At 37.2% G+C, this 7,888-nt stretch overlaps 1 protein-coding gene across 5 annotated transcripts in view; it reads right to left on the minus strand.

Annotated features, from left to right (window-relative positions):
• CCSER2 (coiled-coil serine rich protein 2) overlaps positions 1 to 7,888 on the minus strand; it is a 188,528-nt gene that overhangs the window by 156,326 nt on the left and 24,314 nt on the right. Inside the window, exon 1 of one of the 5 annotated variants that reach the window (XM_023509523.1) lies at positions 2,567 to 2,604. The exons of the other annotated variants lie outside the window; for them this stretch is intronic. The gene's annotated coding sequence lies outside the window, so the exon portion shown is untranslated. Of the gene's footprint in view, positions 1 to 2,566; positions 2,605 to 7,888 lie in introns of those variants that run through there. 5 annotated transcript variants of the gene reach the window in all.

The following is a 7,888-nucleotide window of genomic DNA, read 5'->3' on the forward strand; positions in this document are numbered from 1 at the left end:
TTTTTTTTTTTTTGCGGTTTGGCCGGGGTCGGGTTTGAACCCAGAACCCTCGGTATATGGGGACAGCGCCCTACTCACTGAGCCACAGGTACCACCCTTAATAACTTATTCTAATTTGGAATCTCAGTCTTTATCCACATCCACAGCACCTAATTCTTTTTTATTTCCCCAAGAAGAAATTTAAAACTTTTGGCTTTATAAAATATTGTTGTTAAAGATAATACTAAATTACAAAAGAAATACAGCATGACACAGTCTCAGTCCAAATGGGCTCTTTAAATTCTAACTCTGACTTGTTGTATGACTTAATTACAAAGGATGTAGATAATTACTCACACAACTCTCAATAGCTACTGTCACACCCATACTTTAACATTTTCAAAAAGTAAAACTCCTCAAACTAGTTAACATTATTTAATCAGTCCCCATAGTACTGACATTGAGACTCTTAATGATTGGCCAATTAGCAAAGTGACAGCTAAAGTCAGGTACAATGTTTGCCTCTCTGAGTTGACTGTCATGCAGGAGCTGATGAACACTGAATATAACAGCAACATAAGAGCAATCTTACTGTCCTCAGCTAACACAATTAAACTTCTTCCTTTGTAAGGAAACCCCACTTAATCTGCTGCATATCTCCATATGGGATTAACGTAGCAATTTTTTATTAAGCAACTATGATACAATATACTGAAAAGTAAACAAAGAAAGAAGTAATACTTGCTAAAAATAGCTTATGATCTGGTAATGGATGTCTTGTGCAATGACTTGAAACATATTTATTCAGTCATTAAACATTTATTGAAAATGTATTATGAATCAGGCTCTATGCTAAAGGCTAAAATAAAACTTTCCAATATGAGGAAAAAGACATGTAGACAAGAAACAGGCAATGAAGTACTATAATTGTTATAGTAGAGTATATGGGGCAAGCACGTTGGGCACAAAAAAGAAAGTGCTTAATCCAGAGAGGAAGATACTATAAACGGCTTCATAAAAGCCACGATGCTTGAGCTAAGTCCTAAAAGATTAATATTAATTGTAAATAATAATAAAGACACTCAATGTAAAAGGCAATATAGCCTAAGAACATAAACGAAAGCATGAAACCAATAAGGAACATTCATAAAAGTGTCGTTAGGTGAACAAGAGCAGAGAACATCGTTCAAAGAAATATATCTGGAAAGAGAGGGAACACTGGAGAAAGTAGAGCCTTCAGAAGGCCTTACATGCCATAATGAGAAATATGGGCTTTTACTATGGGCAATTAGGAAACCAAAGGGTTTTAGATTGGAAAAGAAAAATGATCTAACCTGAATTTGGGAAATCACTTTGATTTCCTATGGAGGATGGCTAGAAAAAGAAAGGAAGAAAGGTTAAAACTTACTAACATGAGAAAGATAACAAGGATGACAGTAAAGGGTACAAATACAGAAGATATTAGCAATATTAAATCAAAAGAATTCTGTCACAATGGCAGACACAAAACTAAAGTACAATATGTAGTTAATAAATAGGATAATAGATAGATAAATAATTGATTGAATGATTAGATGTAGGAGATGAGAGGAAAGAGCTCAAGATTCCAGACTTGTCTGATTGGACATAAAGTGGTCTCTTTCATTCAGAGTAAACATTACATCTAGGGATGAACTTAGCACATCAAGCTAACTTTGAGGTGCCCACAAAGAGGGCAGATGAAGGTGTTTACTGGTCACACAAAGGAGACTGAAATATAAGGGCTGAAAGGGAAAAAGGAGACTGAAATATAACAAAAGTGTTTACTGGTCACACAAAGGAGGCTGAAATATAACTGCTGAAAGGGAAATGATGATTTGGGAATGTCAGTTACAGGGATGATGGTCAAAGATTCCACCAGGAACAGGTGCTGTCACCTAGAGAAGATATAGAACAAGGAAGGAGAGAAAGGTAAGGCCATCATCGCCCTGGGATCACCAACATTTAAGGTTTGGGGGCAGGGGCAGAGGATGTATAACCCAAGAAGAAAGAAGAGAACCAAACTAGTAGTTTAAAAGAGAATTTGAGAGGCAAAAAGTAGTGTCAAATTCCACAGAAAAGTAAAGAAAAATTAAAAGCTGAAAAAAATTATTAAACTTGATAGTCTGCAAACTTGGTCACATTTTCTGAAGCAGTTTCAGAAAACAAGTTGAGGCACAGAAATCTGACCATAGCAGTTTCAAGAATGTAAAAGAGATTAAAAAAAAAAAAGTACTCAAAAAAATACAACCTATTCTTTCAAAGACAAAAAGGCAATAACTTGAGGCAATTACCTTCTTTTCTATGGGAAAAGAGCTCAAAGGAAGGTTAAAAATAAAGAAAATGGTGGGAACAATATTTAGAATAAAAATCCCACCGTCAAGGTGGCCTTCCATTCCCATTTTTGAGACCTAAAATGTCAGACAGGAAAATAAGGCAGAGGGTCTGATTTACAGCTCAGTCAAAAAGAAGGTGGCAGCTTGACAGCATAGTGCTCAGGCTGCTGGTCCCAGAAATCTGAACACTGTGCCCACAGTAGCCATACTAATTTCAGGCTCCAAACACCCACCTTAGCCAGGATGAGCTGAACCTGCACCTGGGTGTGGGAATCATGTCTGCAGCTGAATGGAGCTGAAGGAGGTAAGGAGTAAGTGTTACTAAACGTTACAAGCAAACTCAACCAGTAAGAGCACAGAGAACTTGAGTAATACAAATAATTTCAAAAACATAATGAATGTAATGAAAATGTCCATCATATATACTCAGTAGCTTTTTTAAGATACTCATTTTTTAAATTTTCAGTATCTACCACAGAGCTTGGTATATCAGACACTAGGCTGCGGTTCTCAATCTGTGGGTCGCAACCCTGTTGGGGTTCTCCTACATATCAGATATTTACTTTACAATTCATAATAGTAGCAAAATTACAGTTATGAAGTAGCAACGAAAATAATTTTATGGTTGGGGGTCACCACAACATGAGGAACCGTATTAAAGGGCAGCAGCATTAGGAAGGTTGAAAACCACTGCACTAGAGTACACAAATGAATGATGTCTTAGGCTGGCTCAGGCTACTGTGCCAAGAGATAGGAACACCTGTGGAAGGCAGGTAGCATAGTGTCTCCATGACAAGATTAGAAGGTAGAAAGGCCTAATTGTCCTTGCTGAAGACAAAAAAGGACAACATGATTTTGAGGGCCCCTAAAGATAACTAATTTTTATCAAGTCCAGATGTGTATGGCACTGTACTAAGTAATTTACCATATCTTAACCTAACAACTATAAGGTAGGAATATTTATTTCCATTTTGCTGATGAAAAAACTGAGCTTTACAGAGTTTAAATAACTTGTCCAAGTTCATACAGAGACTTAAGAGACCAGGACCACTAAATCTAAGTCAATGGCATTCAAAGGTGGCAGTGGTAGTAGTGGCAGTTGCAGCTAACATTTTCATAGTTCTCTATGCAAGGCAATGTTCTAGGGATCTATGCAAGGCAATGTTCTAGGGATTACACACACATTAATCATCACACTGAATATCAAAATACTCCAGGATTCAAATGTGACCATTACTCTAACAGCTCTCTCCAACTCATTTTCTTAAGCTAACACTCAATATACCTGTGTCTTTAAAACTGCACCTCATGACATCAATTTATTGCTTTTATGTGAGGCAGATTTTATTGATAAATGTAAACAACAGAATAGAAAGGACTGCCGCATTCTGTTCCCAGTACTTCAGTGCTAGAAGAGACGGCTGAGATACAGGAGTAGAAAACTGCAGGACAAGCATATGTAATGATTGTGTTTAGTTGTGTACCGAGTTGAGGAGGGAATAATTAAATTTAACAGTATAAAATATTAAAGAACTTACTCATGAAGAATAAATCAGAAAACCTGACTCTTCTGTAAGTGTAAAAATTGTATAAACCAGAGAGGAGAAAAAAATTAAGAATTATTCATAGCAACTTTAGAGTCAGTTTTAGTAAAAGAAAAAAAAAGAATAATCAATTTTCTGAAGAAATCAGCACTTGGGGGAATAAGGGGGAGAGAAGAGGAGGCTTGGTGTGCTCCCACTTAAAGGGCACAAGGTAGAGGTGTATGGCCCGTCTTTTGGGTATGGGACACAACTACAAGAGGTACTCTACCTAACAAATTAAAAATTGTGCCTGGTTGTTTGTACCTTCACAATGACCTGAAATTAAAAAAAGAAAAAAATCAACACTTCAGGGAAGCTTTTAGAAGAATATATGGGATGTGAAAAAGGGATAGGAAGCTAAAAAAAAAAAATGCTCAATTTAATTTTAATAAACCAAAGAAATTTAGCCATTGAGCTCAAGCATGAAAAAACAGAGGAGTGGTTGTGGGGGAAGGGTGTTCCCACAGCCACCCAAAAAACAGAAAATAAACAATATACAAATTGCTTCCTGAGTGAACGACTCATCTACAATTGGAACCTTACCTTACAAATGCAAATAATGTAATTTAAATCATATGTATCCTTATATTAATCCAGGAAAATAAATGTATACAAATTTCAATTCTTTCAAGAATATCATGTTTCATATGAATTATATCATAATGTTTCATTTCTGAACAATGAATCCTAACACAGACAAGTTCTATAGCTTAAAATAACTCTCTTCACGCACATAGCTAAAGCCAAAACAAAGAAACACAGAAAGAAAATCAGATAAATACCACTAACAAAAAAAATTAAGTCTCAGGCAGCGCCTGTGGCTCAGTGAGTTTGGCACCGGCCCTATATACCGAGGGTGGTGGGTTCAAACCCGACCCCAGCCAAACTGTAACAAAAAATAGCTGGGCGTTGTGGAGGGCGCCTGTAGTCCCAGCTACTTGGGAGGCTGAGGCAAGAGAATCGCCTAAGCCCAAGAGCTGGAGGTTGCTGTGAACTATGATACCACTGCATTCTACTGAGGGCGATAAAGTGAGACTCTGTCTCTAAAAAAAAAAAAAATTAAGTCTCTTGTATGTTAAGCCTAAGAAAAAACTTCTCACCACCTCAAGAAATTAGAGGTGGGCTTTGTGCCTATAGCTCAGCAGTTAGGGCACCAGCCACATACACCAGGGCTGGCAGGTTCAAACATGGCCAGGGCCTGCTAAACAACAATGACAACTATATCAAAAATATAACCAGGCGCTGTAGTAGGCACCTGTAGCCCAGCTACTGGGGAGGCTGAGGCAAGAGAATCGCTTAAGCCCAAGAGTTTGAAGTTGCTGTGAGCTGTGACACCACAGCACTCTACTGAGGGTGACACAGTGAAACTCTATGTCAAAAAAAAAAAAAAAAGGAAAAGAAAAAGAAATTAGAAGTGGCTAAGAAATCAACAAAGGAAAATGAAAAGTAATGTTCTAAACAGGCAGATGACATAAGAACACTGGAAGTACAATGAGAAAAATTTTGAAAACAAGGTTAAGAAAGAAATCCTAAATAAAGGGAGAGACACTGAACTGAAAGCCAGTCAGCTTGATCATTAAAATACAAGTTCTATAAACAAGCCAGCTGAAGAAAGATTAGACTGTAAAACAGTGAACAGTATTATACAGACTGTTTCCTCATGTAAAGTCAGTGATTCCATTTGCGTGTGATAATGATCTTATTTTACAGACCAAACAGACAAGACAGGTCATACCATACTCAGGGAACTTCAAAGACAGAGTAAGAAACTTGCCTGCAATGTTTTTTAAAACCCAAAAGAATAATACTATGGTCTGAATGTTCATGCACTCCTCTTACCCAACCCAATTCACAAGTTAAAACCGAATCCCCAAAACAACAGTATTAAGAGGTAGGGACTTTTGGAGGTGATTAGGGCATAAGGGCTCTGGAATTAGTGCCCTTATAAAAGAGGCCCAAGAGAGATTATCTCCCCTTCCCCCAGGTGAGGACATGGTTATAAGGTACAATTTATGAGGAAGAAGGCTCTCCCCAGACACCAAATCTCCCAGTGTCTTCACTGTGAAGTTTCCAGCCTCTAAAACTGTGAGAAATAAATTCTAAATTTTTTTTTTGAGACATAGTCTCACTATGCCACCCTCGGTAGAGTGCTGTGGCATCACAGCTCACAGCAACCTCAAACTCTTGGGCTTAAGCAATTCTCTTGCCTCAGCCTCCCAAGTAGCTGGGGATACAGCTGCCCACCACAACGCCCAGCTATTTTCTGTTGTAGTTGTCATGTTGTTTAGCTGGCCCATGCCGAGCTCAAACCAGCCAGCCTCAGTGTATAAGGCTGGTGCCATAATCACTGTGCTACAGGCACCAAGCCAATTACAAGGTATTTTGCTACCTAAAAGACTAAGTACTATAAAATGTAATTATTTTATGTAATTGTTGCTGCTTTAATAAGTATTGCATATAAAGAAAACATAAGATGGTTACATCTTCAGCAGCTTTACAAATGTTCTATTTTCTTAAAATTAATTTTGTACATCCTAAAGCAATCTTTTTCCACTTAATAATGGGTAAGCGTCCTTGCTACAATAAAAATAGAACAGAACAGAAAATATCACAAGGCATCATATACAATGAGGTCAAGTGCTCAATGACAGTTTCAGTTATACATCTGGATATGTGTATGCAACATGTAAAATGTATTACTACTGAGGGTCACAAAAAAGCACTACATTATGAAATGTAATTGAGCAAAGAGCTCCTGACATTCCAGGTTAAGAACCAGCAATAGATAGAGTACTCCATTAAACATTAGGGAATGCTATGACAAGTACAGCAGGTAGGACTTTGCTGGAATGAACCAGCCCAAGCCAGCTCTGCTGCTCTATGTGGCATTGCAGACACCACTCTCTAGAGTCTAAGATTAACTTACAAGAAACTAGAAGAAGTTGACAACCTACTGATAAAGACAAAATGGTCTTTCTGAAATGTGGCTCTTGTTAAGTCTTCTTGAACATTATGGCATAAAAAATACATACTGGTAAAAAACTATTCTATATAAACATCTAATAATTTTCATCTGTATAAGCACACCTCGAAATATAAAAGATCCTATAAAGGTTTCTGCATATACAGAAACCTTGCACACTGGCTGCCGTTCACCCAGAGGACTGCTGCTCTCATTCTCCTGTCCCCTAGTGCTGCTTTGATAACCAGCTGACCTGAGGAAGACACTGCCACCTGATGGCCAGTGCAATGGACTGCACATCTTGTGGCCCTGTTCACACACCTCTTCCTGGCTCCTCCACCTACAAGATTTAGCCTCTTATGCATCAAAAGTACTGTAAACAAGTCACTATTTAGCCTGCACTCACGAGTGATCTCTTATTCCAATACTACCCATGGAACATTGTACAAAAGGAAATGTTCAGTATCTGCCCTTGTCCAATACATGTATCTGCTCTGTCAATACAGGAACCCACATGTGGCTAGCAGTGTGGTAAAAACAAAACAGGCAATCTTAGACTACCTTAAAAGAAATATAGTCTTAATGCAGACTATGTAATTCTCACTTAATTCTAGTTGGAATGACATTATGGTTCTGAATATATTTTTTCTTACCGAATATAAAATGCTCTTAATTTAAAATTTCTTCCTATTATCACAATATCCTAACACAACTATTCTTATTATGTACCCTTCTAAATTTCATCAATACACACCTGTAGTAATTGTATAGAAACAATTTAATGTTCTACTTTTAAAATATTATTATAACTATTGCACAATTCTAGTTATATTTATTATTTTAAGAGCTACAATGTGTTACACTAAATTAATATGTGGTAAGTCATTTAACTCCAGTTTACTGGACCAACGAATATAAACATTTTTTTTTAGAAGAATCAACTTATTTTATTTTATTTGTTTATTTTTTGAGACAGAGCCTCAAGCTGTCACCCTGGGTAGAGTGCTGTA

Source organism: Otolemur garnettii, unplaced genomic scaffold, assembly GCF_000181295.1.
Source record: "Otolemur garnettii isolate 467f Iridium unplaced genomic scaffold, OtoGar3 scaffold00008, whole genome shotgun sequence".
Lineage (NCBI taxonomy): Eukaryota > Metazoa > Chordata > Mammalia > Primates > Galagidae > Otolemur > Otolemur garnettii.